This window comes from Lithobates pipiens, unplaced genomic scaffold (genome assembly GCF_037356315.1).
Source record: "Lithobates pipiens isolate NorthernLeopardFrog02 unplaced genomic scaffold, aLitPip1_a1.2 Scaffold_13, whole genome shotgun sequence".
NCBI classification, from domain to species: domain Eukaryota; kingdom Metazoa; phylum Chordata; class Amphibia; order Anura; family Ranidae; genus Lithobates; species Lithobates pipiens.
The window spans coordinates 157,959,846-157,978,201 of record NW_027507718.1 but is presented as its reverse complement, the minus strand read 5'-3'; the positions used below and the strand labels follow the sequence as shown (position 1 = coordinate 157,978,201).

Sequence of the window (18,356 nt, the reverse complement as noted above, 5' to 3'; positions counted from 1 at the left end):
TAGAGACAACAGTGCTGGTCGTGGACGCGGTGCATTGTCATCAGCACGTGGCCATGGGACATGCTTGTCCTTCTTTTCTGCAGCTGGACATGTTGAACCGCAACATGCCAACGACTTGGTAGAGTGGATGACCAAGCCCTCTTCATCCTCCTCATCCTCTCTCACCCAGTCTCAGGGTAGTAGCAAAGCAGCTGCCAACACATCGTCTTCCCTCGTCTCAATGTCATCATCAGTGACTCCTTCCCTAGACCCACCACGTCCTCCTGAGGAGTCTCCTGAACTCTTTGAGCACAGTGTTGGGTACATGCTCCAGGAGGATGCCCAGTGTTTGGTGGGCTCTGATGCTGACACTCAGCTAGAGGAAGGCAGTAGCGTGAGCGCAGAGAGAGGGGATGCTCAAGAAGGACAGGAATCTGGCAGTCATGTTCCACAAGCTGCAGCATACTGCCAGGTTTGCTACAGCGATGAAGAGGGAGGGGATGATAGGGGCACTGACTCCACGTGGGTGCCTGGAAGGAGGGAGGAGGAGGAGGAGGAGAAGGCACATGTCCAACGAGGCAGGATGCCCTCCGGGGGTCAGCTTAGGGGCAGCACACCAACTGAATCACACCGCAGAGCTCCGCCTGCGCAGAGCGCTTCCTCTGCGCGTTATTATAAAAGTTCTTTGGTGTGGGCCTTTTTTGAGACGAGTGCATCAGATCGCACCGCTGCTATTTGCAACATATGTCTCAAGCGTATCTCACGTGGCCAAAACATCAGCCGCTTGGGCACCACATGCTTGACCAGACATATGTTGACCTGCCATGCAGCTCGTTGGCAAGCGTACCTCAAAGACCCACACCAAAGAACAAAGCGGGCCTCTCCTTGCTCCTCATCAGCTGGCATCTCCAACCCCACTAGACCTTCAGTCCTCTCTAGAATTAGGTGTGTCACAGCCAAGTGCTTCCAGGAACTCTGCTAGTGGTACATCCACATCCGATTATAGCAGGCAAATGTCCCTGCCCCAGCTGCTGGACCGGCGGAAGAAGTTTACTCCCAGCCATCCACATGCCCAGCGGTTGAATGCTAGCTTGGCTAAATTGCTAGCACTTCAACTGCTGCCTTTTCAGTTGGTAGACTCAGCCCCCTTCCGTGAGTTTGTACAATGTGCGGTTCCTCAGTGGCAGGTCCCCAAACGCCACTTTTTCTCACGGAAGGCGATTCCGGCTCTCTACCGGCATGTGGAAGGCAATGTCCTTGCCTCGCTGGACAGGGAGGTCAGCGGTAAGGTGCATATTACCGCTGACTCATGGTCCAGCAGGCATGGACAGGGACGTTACCTGTCTTTCACGGCCCATTGGGTCACTCTTCTGGCTGCTGGGAAGGATGCAGGACAAGGTGCAGTAGGATTGGAGGTTGTTCCGCCACCACGCCTCCAAAATGCTACTATTGGTTGTGACACACCTCTCTCCTCCACCCCCTCCTCTTCTTCTTCCTCCATGGCCTCTTCCAGTGCTCTGTCCTCAGAACCAGCGGTGCTCCGTAGGCGTTCCAGGGGCTACGCAAGTACGCAGGCAAAACGATGCCATGCCGTGCTTGCGCTGGTTTGTTTGGGGGACAGGAGCCACACTGGGGCGGATGTTTTGTCAGCTCTGCAGGGGCAGGCCGAGAGGTGGTTGATGCCACGCCAGCTTAAGCCAGGAATGGTGGTTTGCGACAATGGCACCAACCTCCTCTCCGCCCTCCGACAGGGACAACTGACCCATGTGCCCTGTGTAGCTCACGTCCTTAACCTGGTGGTGCAGCGGTTCTTGGGCAGGTACCCCGGCTTACATGATGTCCTGAAGCAGGCCAGGAAAGTCTGTGTGCATTTCCACCGATCATTTAATGCCTGTGCTCGGCTGGCTGAGCTCCAAAAGGAGTTGAACCTGCCCAAGAACCGCCTTATATGTGACATGCCCACCAGATGGAACTCAACATTGGCCATGCTGCAGCGGCTGCACACGCAGCAGAGGGCCATCAATGAGTACCTGTGCGACTACGGCACCAGGACAGGGTCAGGGGAGCTTGGTTTTTTCTCACCACGCCAGTGGGGCATGATCAGGGATGCATGCACTGTCCTGTCACCGTTTGAGGAGGCCACAAGGATGGTGAGCAGTGACAGTGCATGCATCAGTGACACTGTACCTCTTGTCCACCTCTTGGAGCATACGCTGCGTGGAATAATGGACAGGGCACTTGAGGCAGAACAGAGGCAGGAAGAGGAGGACTTCCTTGCCTCTCAAGGCCCCCTTTATCCAGACAGTGTTCCTGCTGTGCCACCCATCACACAGGAAGAGGGTGAGGAGGAGGAAGAGGAGGAGGAGGATGATTGTGTCAGCATGGAGGTGGAGGCTGGCACTCAGCATCAGCAGCAGCAGCAGCAGTCTTATAGGGATGATTTACAGTCCCAAGAAACACGTGGACTTGTACGTGGCTGGGAGGAGGTAGCTGCGGATCATGTTGTCCTTAGTGACCCAGAGGACTCCGGACCGAATGCCTCAGCTAACCTACGCTGCATGGCCTCCCTGATCCTGCAAAGCCTGCGGAAGGATCCTCGTATTCTTCGGATCAAGGAGAGGGACCATTACTGGCTGGCCACTCTCCTTGATCCACGGTACAAGGGTAAGGTTGCCGACCTTATCTTGCCATCGCAGAGGGAGCAGAGGATGAGACATCTCCGGGAGGCCTTGCAGAAAGCTCTGTGCAACGCGTTCCCAGAGACTGGGAGGTCACAAACTCCTGGTCCTGGACAACGTGTTGCTGAGGCATCAGTCAGAAGGAGCGGTGGAGAAGGTGGCCGTCTGACTGATGCTTTCAGACAATTTTTTAGTCCGCAGCCCCAAGGTATGATTGGTTCCAGCACCCATCGCCAGCGTCTAATTTACATGGTGCAGGAATACCTAGGGGCAAGGTCAGACTTGGACACCTTTCCCACTGAAAATCCTCTGGCTTACTGGGTCTTGAGGATGGATCACTGGCCAGAGGTTGCACAGTATGCAATTGAGCTACTGGCCTGTCCTGCATCCAGCGTTCTTTCGGAATGTACCTTCAGTGCTGCTGGTGGCTTTGTTACCGATCACAGGGTGCGCCTGTCCACCGAATCAGTTGATCGACTGACCTTCATCAAGATGAATCAGTCTTGGATCACCCACAGCTACCAAGCACCTGAAGCTGATGTAACCGAATAATTTTTTTTGAAATACCACATCCCTTCAAGACTGCCTATGCTGATGCTGAGTGACTGTCCTGTTATGTTGATTGTCTATCCTCTTCCTCCTCCGCTGATATGTTGGAAGAACATTTTTGGTTCTGGGTGATGCCAGCAGCCCAATTTTTCAGCCCCTGTTTAACAGGGGCGTTTAATTACAATTTTTGATGCAATGCTTTACAGCAGGGCTAATTCCTGCAATAAAACTAGAGTATATGGCAGAGGTTGCAGTGTGGTGGCACCAGCACCAGTGCCTAAGGCCCAATTTTTCTGCCCCTGTTTAACAGGGGCGTTTAATTACAATTTTTGATGCAATGCTTTGCAGCAGGGCTAATTCCTGCAATAAAACTAGAGTATATGGCAGAGGTTGCAGTGTGATGGCACCAGCACCAGTGCCTAAGGCCCAATTTTTCTGCCCCTGTTTAACAGGGGCGTTTAAGTACAATTTTTGATGCAATGCTTTGCAGCAGGGCTAATTCCTGCAATAAAACTAGAGTATATGGCAGAGGTTGCAGTGTGATGGCACCAGTGCCTAAGGCCCAATTTTTCTGCCCCTGTTTAACAGGGGCGTTTAAGTACAATTTTTGATGCAATGCTTTGCAGCAGGGCTAATTCCTGCAATAAAACTAGAGTATATGGCAGAGGTTGCAGTGTGATGGCACCAGTGCCTAAGGCCCAATTTTTCTGCCCCTGTTTAACAGGGGCGTTTAAGTACAATTTTTGATGCAATGCTTTGCAGCAGGGCTAATTCCTGCAATAAAACTAGAGTATATGGCAGAGGTTGCAGTGTGATGGCACCAGTGCCTAAGGCACAATTTTTCTGCCTCTGTTTAACAGGGGCGTTTAAGTACAATTTTTGATACAATGCTTTGCAGCAGGGCTAATTCCTGCAATAAAACTAGAGTATATGGCAGAGGTTGCAGTGTGATGGCACCAGCACCAGTGCCTAAGGCCCAATTTTTCTGCCCCTGTTTAACAGGGGCGTTTAAGTACAATTTTTGATGCAATGCTTTGCAGCAGGGCTAATTCCTGCAATAAAACTAGAGTATATGGCAGAGGTTGCAGTGTGATGGCACCAGTGCCTAAGGCCCAATTTTTCTGCCCCTGTTTAACAGGGACATGTAATTACAATTCTTGATATAATATTTCACAGGAGGGCCCCTTCCTGTGCCCACCGAGAGTAACGGTGAGGACTTATAGTGTTGTGGCACCAGCACCACAACCACCAAAGGTCAATTTTTCTACCACTGTTCAACAATGGCATGTAATTACAATTCTTGATATAATCGTTCACAGCAGGGCGCTCCAGCGCCCACCAAGAGTCACTTTCAGGGCTTACAATGTTGTGGCAAAACCAACACCTTGTTCCGCCATTTCTGCAGAGCATATAGGGCAGGCCCCTACTTACTAACATCCAACTTACAAACATCAGACAGCAGCAAGTGAGATGAAAAAAGATGGACGACAAAACAAATTATACAGGGGTGATAACCCTTCCCTATGTTTTCCAAAAAGCTTAAAAATAGTATTTTTTGACTGGAGCTACACTTAAAAAATGTACCAGTTGAAAATTACAAACAGATTCAACTTAACACAACAAACCTACACAGTCCCTGTCTTGTTTGCACCGCCTGTATACTGCTGTTCTGAGTATATAGGGCCTGGGGGCCACACGCATTTCCTTTTTTTAATATGGGTACGGGGTTCCCCTTAATATGCGTACAAGACCCAAATAGGCTGGTAATGGGCAGGGAGGGCTACCCATGCCATTTTTGTGAATGATTTTCAACCATATTGCAGGAACCAGATATAACATTAAAACCGCAAGCAGTTTTAAATGGTGTTATTTCCGTTTAATGTCATTTTGTGCAGGGACTGTTCTAAACACGGGAAACACGCACTTCACAGGCATACTACAGACACCCCCCAGGCACCATATTTAAAGGAATATTTCACTTTTTTTTTCACTTTAATCGTCATTAAAATCAGTGCTCCCGCCAAAACGGCCGTTTTTAAAACCTTTTTTTGCATTAACCCATGTCCCCTGAGGCAGGAGTCAGGTCCCCAAACCCTTTTTAGGATAGTATCTTGCATATTAGCCGTTAAAATTAGCACTTTCCATTTTGAACGTTCGAGTCCCATAGACTTCAATGGGGTTCTAACGTTCGTTTCGAACGCGGGGTCCGTTCGAAAGTTCTGGTGCGAACCGAACCGGGGGGTGTTCGGCTCATCCCTACCAGTTAGTGTCAGTTTGTTTACTCCGTTATGCTAATTGCACAGCTCTTTGTATAGTTCAACTACTTCCTGACTGTGATATAAGCATGTTATGATATAAGCATAATCTATTTTCTGTCTATACACCTCATCTGTGATGACGGTCTCACTGCATCGTGCATGTATCTATTGCATCTATATTGTATCCTCTTTTTTATTTCTCAATAAATACTCTTTAAAAAAAAAAAAAGACAAAAAATTAGTAATTTTGCAAACCAACATTGCAAGCAGATTAGACACCAACATTTTTGGCCAAGATCAGTATAACATTTTGGGAACTGAGTATTTAAAGCCTAAAGTATAAGGTCCCCTTATCAGAGTCATCACTCCCCCACCCCCCCCCCCCCCCCCCATCTGATGGGCCCTTGCTAAAAAATGAGGGGGGGATGTTTTGGACAGGTAACCCTCTCCACTTGATTGAGAGCTGAATGCCTAAATAATGTGTGATACTTTGGGAAGCCCCTCCTTACTTACACTATTGGCAGCCTACCGGACAGGTAAGAAGTGTCATAATACCAAAAAGAAAACAAAATGGAAGCACATTTTCACATTCTGCTATTACATATCAAGATAATAATAGGGGAAAAAACAAAAAAAATTATAGCATTTGAAAGTATTGAGGCAGGCCCTTGCACTACATGCTTTGGTGAATTCATCCATAAATGTGACCATCAAAAAGGTAGATATAGTGTGTATTGGGTTTGGTAAAGTCAGCAGATAGAGGATTGCTAGCAGCTGACCTAGCAGTTGGGGGGAGGGGGGGTTCCTAATGATTTTGGCACAACCAAAAAAAAATGTCACTCTGCATGAATTGAAGCACACACATAACATTTGTAGACATTTTAGGGGGTGTTTAGGGGAAAGCAAGACTATGGAGCTGACAAAAGACATTGGTAAGTGACTAGACTATAGTTTTATGGGCCAAGAAGAGCATGGTGGGGAAGTTAGTGAGCAAATATGCCTGAGGACAAAGGGGCAGAGCATATAAATTAGAGCATATTGCAATGATGGTAATTAGGGAATGAGGAAAGAAATGCAAGACATTAGCAATCGTTAAATACATAGAATGTGATGTTAAAGGATAAAACTTACCTTCATATAGTCCTTCTGCAGGACCTGAATGATGGCAGAACAGGTCTCTGGAATAATGATCCCCAGAGCCTGGGGGGAGATGCCTGTAGAGAACTTGAGGTCCTGAAGACTTCTCCCTGTCGCCAAGTAGCGCAACGTGGCGATGAGCCTCTGCTCCGGAGTGATGGCTTGCCGCATGCAGGTATCTTGCCTGGTGATATAAGGGGTCAGCAAAGCCAGCAGACGGTGAAAAAGGGGTCCGTCATCTGGAGATAATTCCTGAAATCATCAGGATTATTCTCCCGGATCTCACGGAGCAAAGGCATGTGCGAGAACTGGTCACGCTGGCGCAACCAATTCTTGGTCCACAAACGCCTCCCCTCCCTGTTCATGGACCGGGCTTCTGTCAAAGTAAGAACCCCAACACGAAGCCCCTGCACAGCACAAACTCTACGACGAGTACGTAGATGAAACATGGTTTGAAAACGGTCGGCTGGTCAGAACGGACAACAGAAAGCACTGATAAAAAGCAATGCCTGAAAGAACGACCTGAATAGCAGAAGTAAGCAGACAATAAGCAATGCAAATCAAAGTGTACTATACCAAGATATAGTCCACAATGAGAAACAAATACTTATTGACTACACGCACTGATTATCAGATACGCAAAGACATGCAGAAGTTGAAGAGCAGTAGCGAACTGAATCACAAATCTGAAAAGCGCGAATCGTCTCTCACCAAACTTCTACTGACACGCGATGCACACGAGATCAGCAGAAGGAGCCCAAAGGGTGCCGGACGTGGTGCTGAACTTCCCTTTTCTAGGCCCGCCATACGCGGCTTACGTCACCGCGTTCTTGGCAACTGGAAATTCCAACAACTTAGTCCGACCGTGTGTATGCAACATCACTTTCCGGACCTCGTCCGAAATTAATCCGAAATCTCCGACCGTGTGTACAAGGGCTAAGAGAGACTCCTTTGGGTAAGAGCCCAGGTCCAGATGGGCTTACAACTTATATTATAGAAAGTTTGGAGATATCCTGATTCCTAAATTATGTTCATACATAAACAGGATTGGAACGAAGTGGGCAATAAGGAAGAAAGCTTTAGAGGCGGATATAACCATTATACCAAAAGAGAGGAAAGATACTTCTTTATGTTCAAGTTATAGGCCAATTTCCTTGCTGAATGATGATATTAAGCTGTTTGCTAAGGTAATGGCGGGAAGGTTGAAACCTTTAATGAGCGAACTAGTACATACTGATCAGGCAGGGTTCATACCCAGTAGAGAATGCTGAGACAATGGAATCAGGACATTGTTGGTGGTGCATGAAATAAAGGAGTCCGGGACCCCCGGTCTGCTCCTATCAATCAACGCTGAAAAAGCTTTCGACAGGGTAGACTGGGGGCTCATACAGGACACCCTAGCGGGGATGGGCATAGTTACTAGATATGTGCAGTGGATAGGTAGCTTTACAACTGTCCCACAGCAAGGGTGAAGGTGAACGGATCAGTTTCAGAATGCTTTGAAATGCATAACGGCACTAGAAAAGGGTGCCCCCTGTCCCCCCTACTGTTTGTCCTGTCACTTGAACCATTACTAGCGAAAATATGGCAGGACGCAGACATTAGGGAGATCATATATCCCGATGATATATTGTTTTTCATTTAATTTAATTTCAGGATAACTCTGCCAAACTTGATGAAAGAACTGAAACAGTATGGTGATCAAATTTTAAATTAAACCCAGTTAAGTTGGAGATCTGAATATAGGTGTCCCTTTTCAGGAGGCACTTATATATCAGGAGAAGTTCCCATTTATTTGGAGAGAGAAAGAGCTAAAATATTTAGGGGTCAAGATTACAAAGTCCATGGACATGCTTTACCAAACTTCCTGCCCTTACTGAATGAAATTAAAAAGGACTTAAGTAACATAGCGTCTAGACATGTGTCTTGGCTGGGGAGAATCAATATATTTAAAATTAGTCTATTGCCAAAGATCATGTATCAATTTCAGATTCTGCGATACCTCTCCCACAAGCTTATTATCGGCGAACAGTGAACAATTTGGGGTGTTCGCGGCAAATTCGAAAAGCCAGGAACACCCTGTACAAGTCTATGGGAGAAATCTAAAGTGCTAATTTTAAAGGCTAATATGCAAGTTATTGTCCTAAAAAGTGTTTGGGGACCTGGGTCCTGCCCCAGGGGACATGGATCATTGCAAAAAAAAGTTTTAAAAACGTCAGTTTTTTCGGGAGCAGTGATTTTAGTAATGATTAAAGTGAAACAATAAAAGTGAAATATTTGTTTAAATTTCGGACCTGGGGGGCATCTATAGTATGCATGTGAAGGGGCGCATGTTTCCAGTGCTTAGAACTGTCCCTGCACAAAGTGTAATTTCTGCAGGAAAAAAAGTCTTTTAAAATCACTCGCGGCTATAATGACTTGTCGGCTCCCGTAATACAGAGAACCCTCATTGAAAGTCATTGATAAAAAAATGCGGGGTCAAAAATAAAAATCTACATGGGGTCCCCCTAAATATCCACACCAGACCCTTCAGGTCTGGTATGGATATTAAGGGGAACCCCGCGTCAAATTAAAAAAAATTATGTGGGGTCCCCCCTAAAAATCCATACCAGACCCTTTATCCGAGCACGCAACCTGGCAGGCCGCAGGAAAAGAGGGGGGACTAGAGAGCGCCCCCCCTCCTGAACCATACCAGGTCACATGCCCTCAACATTGGAAGGATGCTTTGGGGGTCTGTGACCCCTCAAAGCACCATGTCCCCATGTTGATGGGGACAAGGGCCTCATCCCCACAACCCTGGCCAGTGGTTGTGGGGGTCTGCGGGCAGGGGCTTATCAGAATCTGGAAGCCCCCTTTAACAAGGTGACCCCAGATCCTGCCCCCCCTGTTTGAAATGGTAAGGGGGTACAAAAGTACCCCTACCATTTCACAAAGAAAGTGTAAAAAATTGTTAAATAAGACAAACACACTTTTGAAAAATTCCTTTTAATTAAAAAATTCAAAAAATAAAAAAAAGATTCCAGCGGTGGTAATCCACTCTTGCTATCTAGCGACGGATGATCATCTCTCCGGGGTCCAGCGATGGCTGATCTGATCCAGCGCAGTCCATCCATGCATCCATCTTCTGTCTCCACTGTCAGAGACACTGCGGGATGCCAGCGCCTGACGTTTCTTATATTAGGAGGGCGGGGACACCCGTCACCTGATCCCGCCCCCTCTGACGCTAGTGAGGGAAGCCGGGGTTCCCCAATGACGTATGGGTGACCCCGCCCCCCTCTGATGTAACGCAGGTTTCCGTTACAGGGGGGACCCCCACGTCAATTTTTTTTAAATTTGACACGGTGTTCCCCTTAATATCCATACCAGACCTGAAGGGCCTGGTAATTGAATTTGGGGGAACCCCATGCTTTTTTTTCCTTTTTTTTTTTATTAATGACTTTCAAAGAGTGTTCCCTGTATTACGAGAGCTGGCAATTCATTATAGCCACAAGTGATTTTAAAGGACTTTTTTTTCTGCCGAAATGGCACTTTGTGCAGGGACAGTTCTAAGCACGGGAAGCATGCGCCCCTTCACAGGCGTACTATAGACACCCCCCAGGTACGAAATGGACACTTTTATTGTTTCACTTTAATCATTATTAAAATCACTGCTCCCGAAAAAACTGCCGTTTTTAAAACTTTTTTTTTGCATTGATCCATGTTCCCTGGGGCAGTCCCCAAACACTTTTTAGGCCAGTAACTTGCATATTAGCCTTTAAAATTAGCACTTTAGATTTTGAACGTTCGAGTCCCATAGACTTTAATAGGGTTCTAAATTTCACACAAAGTTTAGGTCTGTTCGCAGGTTCTGGTGCGAACCAAACAGGGGGGTGTTCGGCTCATCCTTACTCCTTAGGTTTATTTGGAAAGGGAAAAAGCCAAGAATAAGCTTACAAGTACTACCGAGAGACAGAAAACAGGGGGGCCTCGAATTCCCTAATTTAACCACTTGGGATCCGCGCTATTGCAAAATGACGGCAATAGCGCGGACCCACATTTTCGGGACTACGTCTATTGACGTAGTCCCGGTTACGAGCGGCCTGCGCGCCCCCTGAGGGGCGCGCGCGGCGCGCTCTGTGATCGGCGAGTCCGTGAGACTCGCCTGATCACCGATCCGTGTAAGGGGTCGATCCCGACCCCTTATCACGTGATCAGCTGTCAGCCAATGACAGCTGATCATGTGATAAAACGGAGCCGGTAATCGGCTAGTATTCCTCCTCGCGCTGACAGCGCGAGGAGAAAAAAAAAAAGCCGATCGCCGGCGGCCGTGTTCGGGACATCAGTCCCGATCACGGCCAGCAATATAAAAGGACACCTGCCCCCTGCCAGTGCCCACCTGCCACCCGCAGTGCCATCCTGAATAAAGTAAGTGCCCCCCTGTCAGTGCCACCCAGCAGTGCCCACAGTGCCACCCACAGTGCCACCCAGCAGTGCCACCCACAGTGCCACCCAAAATCTGCCTCAGGTGCTGCACCCCAGTGCCGCCCATCAGTGCCCAGCAGTGCCGCCCATCAGTGCCCAGCAGTGCCGCCCATCAGTGCCCAGCAGTGCCACCTATCAGAGCCACCTATCAGTGCCACCTATCAGTGCCCATCAGTCCCATCTATCTGTGGTACCTATCAGTGCCCATCCGTGCCACCCATCCGTGCCACTTATCCGTGCCACCCATCCGTGCCATCTTATCTGTGCCCATCTTTGCCCATCAGTGCCGCCTTATCTGTGCCCATCGGTGCCGCCTTATCTGTGCCTATTAGTGCCGCCTTAACTATGCCTATCAGTGCCCACCAGTGCAGCCTATCAGTGCCCACCAATGCAGCCCATCAGTGCCCACCAATGCAGCCCATCAGTGCCCACCAATGCAGCCTATCAGTGCCGCCTAATCAGCGCACTTCAATGAAGGAGAAAAATGACCCGTTTGCAAAATTTTATAACAAACTATTAAAACATGATTTTTTTTTTTTTTTTTTTTGCATCTTTTTTTGTTTGTTTAGCAAAAAATAAAACTCCGAGCTGTGACTAAATACCACCAAAAGAAAGCTCTATTTGTGGGAAAAAAATGATAAAAATTTCATTTGGGTACAGTGTTGTATGACCGCGCAATTGTCACTCAAAGTGCATCAGCGCTGAAAGCTGAAAATTGGTCTGGGACTGAGGGGGGTTTAAGTGCCCAGTAAGCAAGTGGTTAAAGAACTAATATAAAGCAGTTCTCCTCACGCGGGTTATCGACTGGGCAAAAAACAATAACAATAAAAGATGGGTGGAACTAGAAAATACAATTAGTAAGACAGAGTTGGGGAAAATGATTTGGGTACCTGCACATTTGAGGAATTTAGGAAAAAAATCACATAAGATGACACTTAAAACCTTAGAGACGTGGGATATGATACACAAAAAAACAAAATGTATCTATAACTCTCCATGTATTCCACTGGGGAAAAGTAATTTGTTTGGAAATTGGATTAAAAAACCGAACGCACAATTAAAAGATACACTGGTAAGGGGAAGGTTATGCACATTTCAAGAGTTAAAACAAAAAAAATATATAATGGTGATAGATGAATGGCGGTTTTCCCAAAACATTTTTTTGATTCCCTGCCTTAACCAGTGAGGTCAGCAGATAATCTACTACCGATGGAGAAACTCTATTCGGAGGTAGAAAAAAGGAGGGGTATATCAGTATTATATAAAATCCTAATAGAGGGAACTGGGATGGTAAAGATGCCATACATCAGTAAGTGGGAGGAGGAATTAGGGTCACAAGTGAGTCAGAGATGAGAAAAATCATGAGTTTGGTTTTTGTATCGTCACAGAATAGCAATATGATAGAAATTAGTTTAAAATGTTTAGCACAGTGGTATATAACTCCAGATAAAGTCCACAAGTTTCAAACTGAGACCTCGCAGTGCTGTTGGAGGGGGTGCAGAGAACGGGGAACTATGTCTCATATCTGGTGGATGTGTCCTAAAATTAGACAATTTTGGAGAGAGATAATTCAGAAAATAAAAGAGATAACAAAAGAGGAAGTCCAAGAAGATCTGTTGGAGTGTTTATTCCACCGGATGAAAACACCAGTTAAACAATATCTGAAAACCATGGTCCCCTCACTCCTGAACGCAGCCAAAAGCAGGATTTGAGAGAAAATGGAAGGATTGGCACTCATATAGTTTACTTTGTAGTTGGCAGAGATGGTAGGAGCCTGATTGGTTTAGGAGCTGGTACCAAGATAGATGTAAGCGACATTAAATGTCGGCTCCAGAGCAGGAGAGGGGAGGGGAGGGGATAGTGTGGGGATGGGGGGGGGGGATAGTGTGGGGATGGGGGGGGATAGTGTGGGGACGGGGGGGAGGGGATAGTACGGGGATGGGGGGGAGGTGTTTTAAAAGCTTTGAGGAAATTTGTATCTAGCTGTAGAGAAGAGTTTTCAGGTGATGAAATGTATGTTATTAAACTGTATTGGAACTTTTTTGTACTTAAATCTAATAATAAAAGATATTCAAAATAAAAAAAAATAAAAAAAATAACTTAACATATTCCGCAATCTCTCTGGTTTGGGAATTAATGTAACCAAATGCTCTGCCTTACCTATACACTTCTCCCCAATTATGACATCCCCATTCCAAGAAAAAATTCATTGATTTGGTGCTCCCATTCATTCAGATATTTAGGTATATATATAAATCACTATTCAGAACGAATTACCCCCCACTTTTCACGCATATTAGTTCTCTGATAAAACTATGGTCATCATACCAAATATCCTTCTTGGTAGAATCTGTGCTGTTAAGATGACATTTCTCCCAAAACGACTCTATTAATTCCATGCTCTTCCCATCAATATCCCTAAAACTAGATTAGAATCGTCTCGGAGAAATACAATTTATTTGGTCAGGCAAAAAAAACTAGATGTAGCTAGTCCCTCATGCACAGACCATGAGCTCAAGGCAGACTAGGCCTTTCCAACATATGGCTCTACTTCCTCGTGGCCAGATTTACACAGTTGGCTCAAATGATTTGCCCCCACAAAACAACATTCCATGGATTTCCTTTGAGTCACTCGATATTTCCTTTTTACTTACAAAGTCTTCTTTGGTCCGGTATAAATTTCCAATGTGAGAACCATACTCATAACACGATAGTTGGTCATTCATACCAATTATGGCTCCACCATAAAGACACCTTTAAACTATCCTCTATGGTTCCACCACTGGCCTCTTTTTTGGGAGACCCCAGATTTACACCTGCTTACAAAGATAGTGGCTCATTTGCATTATGGTTAGCAATAACCTTACAACATTATGATCCCTGGCTATTAATATGAAATTCCCCTCTTTTGATTCGCTCCAATCTAAATATAAATTTCCTCCCTCAGAATTTTTTCACTATTTAAAACTCAAATTTCTTTTTGAAAAACACTATCCATTAACCCTTCAACCTGCAAATACACAGTTTGAACACATTTGTATAACATCTGAGACAGAGGTTTGATTTCTCTTGCAATGTTGCAATGGGAAGAAGACTTGGAATGCACTTTTGCTATAGAAGATTGGAACACTATGATAGATAACCTTGGCAAAAGTAATCGCTCAATTTCATTCAGAGAAACCCCAACAAAATTACTTTCTAGATGGTATATCTTACTGTAAGAGCAGCACGGATGTGGAATTCCCTTCCACAGGCTGTGGTCTTAGCGGGGGGCATTGATAGTTTCAAGAAACTACTAGATAAGCACCTGAACGACCGCAACATACAGGGATATACAATGTATTACTGACATATAATCACACACACAGGTTGGACTCGATGGACTTGTGTCTGTTTTCAACCTCACCTACTATGTAACTATGTAACTATGACCCCCACCCAAATTCATTCATTTTACCCCTCAGCCCCTTCCAACTGCTTTAGGGGATATCCAGAACAAGGAAATTTTCTGCATATTTTTTGGAGTTGTAACTCTCTTCAGCCAATATGGCAGGCAGCTACCAGCAGGGTAACACATGCTACAAGTAAAACAATCATCCTTACACCACACAGGGTGCTATAGACCATTACAGTCATTATTCAGCTCCATACAATGGATGATTGCATATAATTGGAGGTCACAGCTGCTAGCTAGAATGGAAATGATTAAACTATGAATGAATTCTCCATACACTCTATGACAATATGCATACCTTCAATAAAAAATTTAGTTATTGATATATACCTTAAATAATCACATATTCATGCTGTCTCTCTTATCAATTTTGTATTCCCTTTACAGTTTTTTTTTGTGCCGTAATCTCTTTAGCTAAATGGTGTATTGCTCCATCCCAATTTCACCCTATTTTTTTCTAAGCACTAATCTAAAATCCATTGATTGTACCTCAGGCTTGCGTTCTTCCTGCAATATACCTGTTCACTAATAAGGATCAATAACATTTATTGTATAGCTTTTGCACAATACTGTATTTTGTGAAACATTTGCCATTCTTTAAATTTCTGTTTTTGATCTTCCAAATGAAAACATTTGTACGCCCATATCATTGGAATTGGCATGTTTAGAGGAGGTCCCTCGGCAAAGGGAAACCAGACAAGACATTGCAGTGTACCTTAAAGTGACGCATATATCTACAGGCTGAGCAAAGGTTCCACACATGCAATGAGTGGCCTAGAGCGTTAGCGCTATGAGCACTGTTGCACGGTCTCAGTTAATGGGGTGATCACATATGCCTTTTTGCTTTTGTGAATTGAACACAGTGGTGGGGGAGTGACCAGAATTCCCGGCACTGACAGATTGGAAAAAGGGTTGGTTATATGTGAATTCCAAAAGCCAGAGATATGTGTGTCCTTAGCCACCATATTTGACTACGTGATAATGATACCTGGCATACACGATATCAGACAATTGTTTGTTGTGTTTTGTTTATAAATTTGCTCATTGTACATAAGGGTGATGACTATATGTTATATTTTACATGTTGTCACTAGGGATGCTCCCGATTGTGGAGTCGAACGTAAGCTCGACTTGAACATTGGGTGTTCGCCGAATAGCGAACAATTTGGGGTGTCCGTGGCAAATACGAAAGCCACGGAACACCCTTTAAAAGTCTATGGGAGAAATCAAAAGTGCTAATTTTAAAGGCTTATATGCATGGTATGGTCATAAAAAGTGTTTTGGGACCTGGGTCCTGCCCCAGGGGACATGTATCAATGCAAAAAAAGTTTTAAAAACTGATGTTTTTTTGGGAGCAGTGATTTTAATGATGCTTAGTGAAAGTGAAACAATAAAAGTGTAATATTCCTTTAAATTTCGTACCGGGGGGGTCTAAAGTATGCCTGTAAAGTGGTGCATATTTCCCGTGTTTAGAACAGTCTGACAGCCAAATTACATTTTTAAAAGGGAAAAAGGTCATAGGGCTTGACTCACCCCATAGAATAATAGAAGGAACAGCCTGCGGCATCCATAGTGGTTTTACTGCCTCACTGATCATTCTAATTTCACTCATGGATCAAACACCACAGAGGCATATTACTGGCCAAATTTGCCTTCAACTTGTCTGAGAACCAAATGGCCTTGGCTACTAAAGTGAATTCCAACACAGGCCACACCATACTCCCTAATGGTAGCATAAACCTTAATTTCCAAATCCATAGTGCTGTTCCCATGCCTCTGCGAAGGCTATTGAATCATTCGCTGGCAGACTGTCACTTCTGGCTAGTCTGAGGAAGATTACTTGGCTAACTGCCTCTGCAGTAAATGCTGGGCTTTACAGAGGGGATCTTGCATCCTCTGCTAGCATGAAGACACATCTGGCCAATCTGATAAATGCTCCTTGGCCTGGTGCTTTTGAGGCAGAGGTACCCTTTAAACAAACTCAGCTGTTTGATTAGCTTAGTACCTGAGTGTTGATGACTAGAGATCCACTCATTTGCAATTGAGTCAACAACGTACACAAGATATTCAAGACATCACCAACTCTCCCATAATCACCTTTTAAACCTTCCCAACCCCTACAATCCTTTTTCCCCTTTTTACCTTACCCCTTCATTAACCAATAATAGACCACACAGGAGTTTGGAGTGTAACTGGCCATAGCAGCCTTTATTAAAAAACTATTCAAACCAAAAATAAATAACTTCAATTAACATACATACAACCTTTGTAACGACAATTTCAAACTCCCAGTCTGCTGGTCTTTGACGGTACCCCACTTCACCTTTTCCACTTAAAACTTTTCACCAGTACACTGCGGGACCAAATGTCACCATACCAGGCCTCCGGCCATTTATCATCTGTTTTCTTGCCACCATCAAAGACCAAAGACACTGCCACAGCCCGAAAAGGATGGCCCTCTTAGCCTCTTAGCCTTAAGGGGCCCTACACACCTGCAGGGCCCTTTCAATCCTGTCTTTAAGGACCAAAGCCCATGAATCAATATCCACAGCTGAAAGATCCACTCTATCCCCCCTCGTAGGTACATTCCCACATTAATCTCCAGCTCTGTGTGTCGAATAACCAATCCCCCATTTCTAATGACAAATCTACCCAGTGCCATATTTACTTTAATTCGTGCTTTGTTAAGCCTGGCAACCGATCTCGCCATACGCCAAGAGGTTCGTGCAACTATGACAGGCCAGTACCATCCCCAGAAAAGCCATGCAAAGCATAAAAAAAATCACATTTTACATCCGCAATCAAGTCCCTGGTAGATTGAACCCTTAAGTCGTTCCCTTCCACATGCAGCACCGACACGTTTGGTGGCCTATCTAGGCTAGAGTACCGTTGAACTTCCGGCACTACTCTGCTCCATCTCATATCAGGGATACCCAACCACCTAATGCATGCTTCTCTGCGAGAAATCCCCAGCTGTCTGCCCTCCGGCCTGACATCTGCTCTCCTGGCTCCCCAAAAAACATAAGAATGCCCAAGGATCCAGACGAGGCATCTGTGACCTCCATATGAAATGACATAACAAAACGATCTATATGACAGTTAATAACACCGGATAGCCTATATAAATTTTACATTAACCCCATTTTCCTCTTCTATTTTATTTTTTTTTAAAACCCCTCTGACAACAAGTGTGGGCACACGTAAGACCAGAACCTCCTAGATTCCCACCTCCCGATCCTTTTTAAAGGAGCCTCATCCAAACCCCATCTGGCAACCTCTGTAGCCGCCCCTATGCGGAAGGAGTAGGAGGCAAACTGTGTACTCTCCAGCCCCCCAGCCTTAAGGTATTTAAGAAAAAAACTGCCACAAATTGCCAACAGCGGGCCATCCCCGGTCGAATCCTAACAAATTCCTTTACCACCCTTACTGGACAGACCGTTGACCCTGGTAACATATACAGCTGAACATCCACCCCCCTCACCCTTTGATCCATTTTTGACCTGCAAAGCTTCAGCACAATTCTATCTTCCCCTATATACACGTCCTGCATCAGCAGACCACCTCCTACCCACTTCGCTGGACTGACCAGCTCCCCCACCCGAAACGCTCCAAAAAACGTAATTGAAAATGCTGTGCTGAACAACCGCACCTCATAAACCGACTCTCAGACAACACCCAATTTTTCACAAATTACCTGCAGAATTGAAAAGGACACCGGTCTCCTCATATCCTTTTGTGGATAACCTTTCCGGTACCCTTTTACCGCTTGTCTCGCTCAAAAATGCCAAGGCTGCCAGTTTTTGCTCAATGACAGACACCCATCCCATTTTTTCCATCTGT

At 45.5% G+C, this 18,356-nt stretch overlaps 1 protein-coding gene and 1 long non-coding RNA gene across 11 annotated transcripts in view; one reads left to right on the top strand and one right to left on the bottom strand.

Moving 5' to 3' along the window:
• Positions 1-18,356, top strand: part of SEMA6B (semaphorin 6B) — a 1,482,347-nt gene that overhangs the window by 1,179,691 nt on the left and 284,300 nt on the right. The window lies entirely within an intron of this gene.
• LOC143974413 (uncharacterized) overlaps positions 1-18,356 on the bottom strand; it is a 191,371-nt gene that overhangs the window by 171,366 nt on the left and 1,649 nt on the right. The window lies entirely within an intron of this gene.